The sequence below is a fragment of the Octopus sinensis genome, linkage group LG3, assembly GCF_006345805.1.
Source record: "Octopus sinensis linkage group LG3, ASM634580v1, whole genome shotgun sequence".
Lineage (NCBI taxonomy): Eukaryota > Metazoa > Mollusca > Cephalopoda > Octopoda > Octopodidae > Octopus > Octopus sinensis.
Window position 1 is genome coordinate 68,075,850 of NC_042999.1, and position 9,731 is coordinate 68,085,580.

Sequence of the window (9,731 nt, forward strand, 5' to 3'; positions counted from 1 at the left end):
TGGCTAGCTGGCTGGCCCTATTTTGGATACCTGGCTGGTCTGGGCCTTGACCTGCTGGCTGCAAACTCGCCTAGACTGCCTGGGTGGCCCGAATTTGAATACCTGGCTGGTCCTGGGCTTGGCTTACTGGCTGGTCGGTTCTTGGCTGACTTGGCTTCCTGCATGGCCTGGGCTTGGCTGGCTGGTTGGCACGGTTTGGATATCTTGCTGGCTCGATCTTAGCTTGCTGGTAGAAATCTATCCTAGGCTGGCTGGCCTGGCTAGCTGTCTGACCCGCTTTGGATTCCTGGCTGGCCCGGCCTTGGCTTGCTGGCTGACTAGCTGGCCGGGACTTGGCTGCCTAGTTGGTCATGGGCTTGGTTTGCTGACTGGAAACTTGCCTAGGCTGGCTACCTGACTGGTCCGGACTTGGCTTGCTGGCTGGCCTGGACTTGGCTGGCTTACCCATCCGGTTTGGATACCTGGCTTGCCCGGTCTTTGCTTACTGGCAGGAAACTTGCCAAGCTTGGGTGGCTGGCTGGCTGGCCGGTTCTTGTCTGCCTGCTGGCCCGGCCTTGGCTTGCTGGCTGGCCTGGCATTGGCTGGCTGGCTTGGTTTGGATACCTGGCTTGCTGGCCTTGCCTTGCTTGCTGGAAACTGGCCTAGGCTGTCTGACTTGCCCAGTTTCAGATACCTGGCTGCTCCTGGACTTGGCTTGCTGGCTGGAAACTTGACTAGGAAGGCTGGCTAGCCGGTTTGGGCTGCATGGCTGGCCCAGCCTTGGCTTGCTGGCTGGAAACTGGCCTAGGCTGTCTGACTGCACATATTTGGACACCTGGCTTTCCTGGGCTCGGTTTGCTTGCTGGAAACTTGCCTGGAGGAGGGGGCTGTTCTTGGCCTGGCCTTGGTTGGCTAGCTGACTCGGTTTGGATACCTGGCTGGCTGGCTGGATAGATGGATGGATGTATGTATGGATGGATTGATGGACGGATGAAATTCTCCTGAGTCACGATCATCGAGCTTCTGTTGTTAGGTTCGATGTGTATACGTGTGTGTGCATGTATATGTATGTATGTATTTATGGATGTATGGATGGATGGATGTATGTATGTATGTATGAATGGATGGATGGATGAATGGATGGATGGAATTCTCCTGAGCGGCGATCATCGAGCTTCTGTTGTTAGGTTCGACGTGTATTCGTGTGTGTGCATGTATATGTATGTATGGATGGATGGAAGGATGGAGGGATGCATGGATGGATGGATGGATGCATGGACGCATGAATGGATGGATGCATGGATGGATGGATGGGATGGATGAAATTCTCCTGAGCGGCAATCATCGAGCTTCTGTTGTTAGGTTCGGTGTGTATACGCGTGTGTGCATGTATATGTATGTATATAAATATGTATGTATGTATTTATGTATGTATGTATGTGTGCATGTTTGTATGTATGTATGTATGAATGGATGGATGGATCGATGGATCGATGAAATTCTCCAGGGCGGCGATCATCGAGCTTCACTTGTTAGGTTCGATGTGTATACGTATGTGTGCATATTTGTATGTATGTATGTATGTATGTATGTATGAATGGATGGATGGATGGATGGATGGATGGATGGACGAATACATGGATGGAAGGATGGAAGAATGGATGTGTGAATTCCTCCTGAGCGGTGATCATCGAGCCTCTGTTGTTAGGTTCGATGTGAATATGTGTGTGTGTGCATGTATCCAGGTTCTGTTGTTACGTTCGATGTGTATACGTGTGTGTTCATGTATATGTATGTATGTATGTATGTATGGATGGATGGATGGATGGATGGAGGAAATTCTCCTGAGTGGCGATCATCGAGCTTCTGTTGTTAGGTTCGGTGTGTATACATGTGTATGCATCTGTATGTATATATGTATGTATGTATAGTTGTATGTATGTATGTATGCATGGTTGTATGTATGGATGGATGGATGGATGGATGGATGGATGGTGGAAACTGGCCTAGGCTGGCTAACTAGCTGGCCCTATTTTGGATACCTGACTGGCTGTCTAGCACGGTTAGGATACCTGGCTGGCTGGAAACTGGCCTGGGGTTGCTGGCTGGCCCGGCCTTGGCTTGCTGGCTGGAAACTGGCCTAGGCTTCCTAGCTAGCCCGATTTTGGATACCTGGCTTGTCCTGGACTTTGCTTGCTGGCTGGAAACTCTCCTAGGCTGGCTGTCTTGTCGGTTCTTGGCTGCCTGGCTGGCCCGGCCTTGGCTTGCTGGCCTAGTCTTGGCTGGCTGGCTGGCCCGGTTTTGGATACCTTGCTGGCCCGGCCTTGGCTGGCTGGAAACTTGCCTAGGCTGGCTGGCTGGCTGGCTGGTCCTGTGCTCGATTTGCTGGCTGGACTGTTCTTGGCTACCTAACTGCCCCGGCCTTGAATTGCTGGCTGGCGTGGCCTTGTCGGGCTGGCTGGAAACTTGCCTAGGCTGGTTGCTGGCCGGTTCTCGGCTGCCTGGCTGGCCCTGCCTTGGCTTGCTGGCTGGCGTGGCCTTGGCTGGCTGGCTATTTTTGGATACCTGGCTGGCCCGGCCTTGGCTTGCTGGCTGGAAACTGGCCTAGGCTGGTTAGCTGGCCGGTTCTTGGCTGCCTGGCTGGCCCGGCCTTGGCTTGCTGGCTGGCCTGGCCTTGGCTGACTGGCTGGCCCTGTTTTGGATACTTAGCTGGTCATGGACTTGGCTTGCTTGCTGGAAGCTTGCCTAGGCTGGCTGGCTGGCTAGCTGGCTGGCTGGCTAGCTGGCTGGCTGGCCCTGTTTGGATATCTGGCTGGTCTTGGGCTTGGTTTGCTGGCTGCAAACTAGCCTAGGCTTGCTGGCTGACCCGGTTTTGGATACCTGGCTGGCCCGACCTTGGCTTGCTGGTTGGAAACTGGCCTGGGCTGGCTGGCTGGAAACTTGCCTAGGCCGGCTGGCTGGGCGGTTCTTGGCTGCCGGGCTGGCCCGGCTTTGGCTTGCTGGCTGACCTGTCCTTGGCTTGCTGGCTGGCCTGGTTATGATACCTGTCTGGCCCGGCCTTGTCTTGCTGGCTGCCCTGGCCTTGGCTGGCTGGCCTGGCTTTGGCTGGCTGGCTGTTTTTTGCTGTCTGGCCCGGCCTTGGCTTGCTGGCTGGAAACTGGGCTGGCTGGCATGTTTTGGATATCTGGCTGGTCCTGGACTTGTGTGTGTGTGTATCTATATATACAAAACTGAGAATGTGTCTGTCTGTCTGTGTGAATCCCTGAAACTTGAGAACTAGACAACCAATTTTCTTTATATGTATGTATATGTATGTTTATGCATATGTATATGTAATCAATCCATGTGAGAAAAACAGAAAAGTTAAAAAATAAATCAGAGAAAAACTGAAGTTGAAGAAAAAGAAAAATATGTACAGAACGATTTAGAAATCAACTATTAATTGTCTTTCGTTTTTTCTTCCGTTTTTGCCTTCTTTCTTACTTCATTTCTTTCTCGTTTTCTTTCTTTCTTTCTTTCGTTCTTTCTATTTTCGCTTTAATTTGCTGTGACAGATTATACCGTCATCAGAAATAACCATTTTAATTGGAGATATTAGCAATTGTCTGACATAGCTAAGTAGGCTACACTTTCTCTCTCTCTCCCTCTCTCTCTCTATCTATCTATCTATCTATTTATCATCTATCTTTCTATCTTTCTATCTCTATCTCTCTCACCTCTCTTTCTTCTTCACTCTTACTCTCTCACTTCCTCCCTCTCTCTGTTTCTCTACATCTGTTTCTATATATATATATATATATATATTATATATATATATATATATATCCTTTCCTTTTTCTTTATTCTTCTCTCAGACACTTTTGAAATTTCTCTCTCTCTGTCACTCTGTCTCATCTCTCTCTCTCCCTCCCTAAGTCTCTCTCTCTCTCACTCTCTCTTTCTCTCTCTGTTTTTTATCTCTATCTCTTTACATGTACTTTTTAGCTTTCTTTCACTGCCTCGTATAAAATTCCATCCCTCTCCCCTCTCTCTCTCTCTTGTCTCCTCTCTCTCTCTCTCTCTCTTTCTCCGCTGCCTTTGTGTATCTCCTCCCATCGCCTCTCCCTCTCCTCCTCATCTTCTCCTCTCTCCCTCTTCTTTCTCACCACCTCTCTCTTCTCTCCACCTCTTTCTCCACCTAATTTTTCGTTTCCTTACCTCTTTATATTTCTGACTATTATACACTCATTCATTCCAGCCGCCCCACCCTGCCTCTCTTTCTCTCTCTCTATCTTCTTCTCCTTCCTCACTCCTCCTTCAAAATTCTTCAGCCATCTCACTCTTTCTTTCTCTGTTTTCTTCTCTCGCTTCTCTCCCTCTTTCTTTTCATCCAACCAATCCCTTGTTACACTATATACAAACGTATATGTATACATACATGCAGACACGTATTATATACACGTATGTGTGTGTGTACACACATGCACACACACACACACACACACACACACACACACACACACACACACACACACACACACACACACACACATACACACATATATATACATACAGACATACATGAATACTTTTTGTTCTTGTATTCTTTTACTTGTTTCAGTCATTTGACAGCGGCCATGCTGGAGCACTGCCTCCAAGGGTTTTAATCGGACAACTCAACCACAGGATTTATCTTTTAAGCTTAGCTCTTATTCTATTGGTCTCTTTTGGTGAACCGCTACGTTACGGGGTCGTAAACACACCAATACAGGTTGTCAAGAGGTGATGGGGGAGACACACACACACACACACACACACACACATACAGATAGATAGATAGATAGATAGATAGATAGATAGATAGATAGATATAGATAGATAGATAGATAGATAGATAGATAGATAGATAGATAGATATTATATACACACGACGAGCTTCTTTGAGTTACCGCCCACCAAATCTGCACGCAAGGCTTTGGTCGGCCCGAGTCTATAATAGAAGACACGTGCCCAAGGTTCCATGGAGTGGGACTGGGCCTGGAACCATGTGGTTGAGATACAACCTTCTTACCACATTGCCATTTATATGTCTATATCTATAAAGCTCAAAAATTCCTGTGTGCGTGTGTGCGTGTGTGTGTGTGTGTGTGTGTGCGTGTGTGTGTGTGTATGTGTGTGTGTGTGCGTATGCTTTTTATGCGTTTCCACATTTTTCATCCTATTTTGAGGAAATTTTTTTATTAAATGGCATTAAGGGAACTCCCCCCCCCCACATACACACACTTTTTGCAAAAAAAAAAGGCAAAAGTTACACGCGAGAAAAGTTCTTATAGAAGCGTCCGATTTTTATAATTTTGGTGTCAAAAGGAACGTCATGTTGCGATATTTCAGACAAATATTTTGTCACAGTCTTGGAGCCTCTGATTCCCAAGAAAATTACGGAAAACTTTGAAAAAGGTCGCTTTTTCGCATTTTTGCAAAGTTACACGATAGAAAACTTTTTACTGGAAAGTCCGACTTCCTTGGTTTTGACGGCTAAAAAACCACCATGTACTGGTAGTTCTATCAAGTATTTGTTCTATGTCTAAAGCATCCCTGGGCGACAAAAAGCCGCGAAAAAATGTGAAAAAAATCGATTTTATAAACTTTTTCCACTTTAAATCTTCAAAAACTTCTCACTGCTTCGATGGTTTGCGTTCAAACTTTACACCCTATATACTCATCCTAAAGATGACATTAGGAGACTCCGATATGCAAAGAATTCATCCGCGTATGACCAACTGAGTAGAAAACCGGTTTTTTGCCCTTAAATCCCTCATTTTTGACCGAATACGTCCAAATCTCACATGAACAGTACAGATGACTCAACAATGGTTTAAAACTATTTTTGGTTAATATTCTTTATTTAACTTGCGACAGATCTACGAAATACTGTTACACCCAAGAAAGCTGTTTCAAGGAACGCCTGATTTTTTTTTTTTTTTTTTTTTTTTTGCTCTTTGTTGCAAAACCGCTATGCTGCTTCATTTCTGGAAACTATTTATTCTTTGTCCGTGTGCATCCTGGTTCTACAGAAAACTGCAAAACATAGACACTCCTCCTCCTCCAACAGCTTCACATTTTTGAAGAGGACTAGGTCTAGGTCAAACTTCTACTCTCACTTACTCCTTCGAACGCGAAAATGACCAATGGTACTTAGTCGCGCCGTTTACACCAATCCCCATTCATAATTAGACTATATCCTTTCGACACCAATCTAATACGATAAAATGCCTGTGATAGCAAGACATTGTGTGATTTGTAAACATTTCCCACCACCACCATTACCCGAACTTCGAGTACCTCCTCCAGTGTTTGGTTGTTCAACTAATAAATTCCACTTGGGGGAAAATCACTTCTTCAATGACAATATTTGCAACTTAACGCAAAAATATTCAGAGACGTACAACGAAAAAAAATGGTAGAATCTATTAAGACCATTGCCGAGGATTTAATACTCGAGCAACGCCGGGTACTCCTGCTAATATATATATATATATATATATATATATATATAGTTAATCCAAACATGAAAACACAACAACGCGGGGACGTGGAACAAGTATAGTGTTATTTGACGCTCAGGAAAGGAAAGAAAGAAAGAGGAGCTCTTCGTCAGAAACATAAGAAAAGGAAAGATCCAAGGAAGGGAAGACGGAGGAAAAAAGTCGCCAATGGTACACACGCGGTCACAGAGGTCTCTCATGGGTGCTACTGGTAACATGGAATCCAGTACAACCCGTTGTATGGTCGGGTCGTCGGCAACTAAACCGGCAGCCTTCGTAGGCTTACCTGACGAGGAGGGATGCTAGAAACATAGCAGCACTAAAAACAAGACCAGCTGAAAGGACGGATGAGCCTAGTATGGGTGTCAGCGACTATCTAGAAATAGCAAGGGCACTCAGAAATTCCGAGATGGTGTCTGGAATGCTGGAAGAAGTGAAGCAGCCATTAGATTTTGCTAAAGCATGTCTCTAGAAGCTCTCTCTGATATAAAAGGGAATGGTATTGAACATGTGGTAAGCTTGTGCTTGAGATCACGGTGCTCCTGCATTCCTGAGACTGCGATCCATACTGCCACTGGATATCTTGTTCTAGCCTGTCTCCAAGAAATTTTAGTAGGGTCTGTAAGGTGCTGTACAAGCCTTATTGGACCTAAAATCCATGTTCACCGTCATCAATTCCTCGTAGGGAAAATTAACCCTCATCAGTTCTCCCATTTCTTTTTGTTTTGTTTTTCAATAAAAGAGATTTTAACTATTAATGGTGAGATACTATGGATATATTTTATCAGTAAACTTTCCTCGTGATGGGCTTTCATCGGGGTGAATTGATGGCGATGAACAATCCTGCGAAGAATAGATTGCGGTGAGTTTACCTGTAATACCTAAAAATCATAGTTTGTTCAAGCGACGGCGAGGCGACTATCCGATGCCGCGGCGAGCATGGAAACTGCGGATGCGAATCCGCGTGAAGCTGACTGCTGGTGCAATAACCTCATGTACGAGCATTGCTGGCATTTTGCACGAGCAATGGTGAGTAATGGTCTTCCTCGATCACGAGTGGACAACCATCATATACTCTTTTTCTTTTATCGTTTTACTTGTTTCAATCATACTGCGGTCATGCTGAAGCATCACCTTTAGTCGAAGCAATGAAACCCAGGACTTATTCTTTGTAAACCTAGTACTTATTCTATCGGTCTCTTGCCGAACCGCTAAGTAACTGGGACGTAAATACACCAACGTCGGTTGTCAAGCGATGGAAGGGACACAAACACACAAATGCATACATACATACATACATACATACATACATACATACATACATACATACATACATACATACATACATACAGACAGACAGACAGACAGACAGATATATATACATATATAGCAGATGACATTTGCCCAAGGTGCCACGCAGTGGAACTGAACCAGGAACCATGTGGTTGTGAAGCAAGTTTCTTACTACACATCCACTCCTGCGCCTCTATATGTATATATCTGTGCGCATGTGTGTGTGAATGTATGTGTGTGTGTGTGTGCATACATATATAAATACATACACACGCACACACGCACTCACACATATACACACACAAACACACACATATGTTTATATATAACTTATTGTTGAATCATTCACGCAAGATAATTTCTCTCTCTTCCTACGATTTAATAGAATGAAATACTTTATTTTCATCCGTTTGAGGTAGAAGTAATTACTTTATTGTTCAATGTAAAGTATGGTGTGAAACTTTAAGTCCAGTTATAGCTAAGTCCAATGATATTTCATTTAGACTCTTTGATAAAACTCTAAAACTGCATCGCTAAATGAATCAGCGCTATTCGAGGTCATTATAACATAACATGAATAGAGTTACGGTCATGATAGGTTATTTGTAATGGTGATACGAAGTGCATTCCAGAGTTTTGAAACTCTTTAAGGAATTGGCAGTTGTGACGATCCTAGATTATTGCAATTTTAGTATATTGTTACTTTATACATCTAAAAAGCTGGCCTGCCAGCTTTTTATTTTTTATTTCTATTCCAAATTGAAGGAGGCAGCTCTGATAGTACCAGCATGGCCGCAGTCAAATGACGGAAAAAAGTAAAAGAAATACCTTATTAAATACTGCTTGTCACAGCCTCCTAATCACTGCTTGTCAAAATTCTGTCTTGGTAACCAACTATTTGACTGAGATGGGCATCAAATATGTACTTCGACTTTTTCTGCAGTATAGATCTTGCTCCCTGTGGCTTCTGGCTGTTTCCCAAACCAAAGGAGAACCTCGGGATGGGGCAGTCGTCTTGAAGACATTGAGAAGATGGAGGCTGTCACAAGGATCTTAGGCACCTTCACTTTGGAAGACTTTCATGGGTCATTCACAAAGTAGTAGCCGAAATGCTACAAGAAGTGCATTGAAGTGAGGGGATCCTACTTTGACGGAGACTTCAGTTGATGTCGGCTTGTTTAACTCTCTGTAACTAAGCAGTCCGGCAATAGGATCTATAGAATATGTACCAGACTTTAAACAATAAAAAGTTGATCGAATTGTTTGAATAAACCCCTCAAGGCCACGCTCCCGCGTGGTCGCAGTCTAGTGACTGAAACAAGTAAGATATAATTTATTTTTTAATGTTGCTATTAACGATTAATCTCGAGGTGAATTCAGCTACAAATAACAGTTTGAAATACTTTAGGTTAAGAGCTATGGATTAAAGCGTTTAATTTTCAGGAAGAAAGACCAAGATTGCTTTAGTATAACTTTGGTAGTAAGTCTGTCTGGATTAGAAAAGATGCATGGGTCCTTTTCCACTGGCAGCTCTTTCCCACCCCTTCTTTTCAGCCAAGGACTTTTAAACCTAATGTAGTATAGGCTAGTATTTCTAGATGAATTCGGTTTGAGACATATCGTTAATGAAGACTTATTTAGGGGGAAAAAGCGTTTATAGAACGTGATATTTCTATAGGTCTTTTTACTCTGCGTTAATGCACAGCGGGAAGGTCTAACTACATTAGATCTGAGATAAGACTTGATTAAATAATCGATATTCTTTTCATCCTAACGAGACGAAACGTCAGCTGTTTGAATGCAGTTCCCTGGTGAAATACATTTAAAATTTTGCTAAACATGTCAAGCTTAGTGAACGATAAATATCTCTGATCATACCTCTGTTTCATTTCAAAATCCCTATGTTGATACATAACTCTGACTTGAATTTTTTCC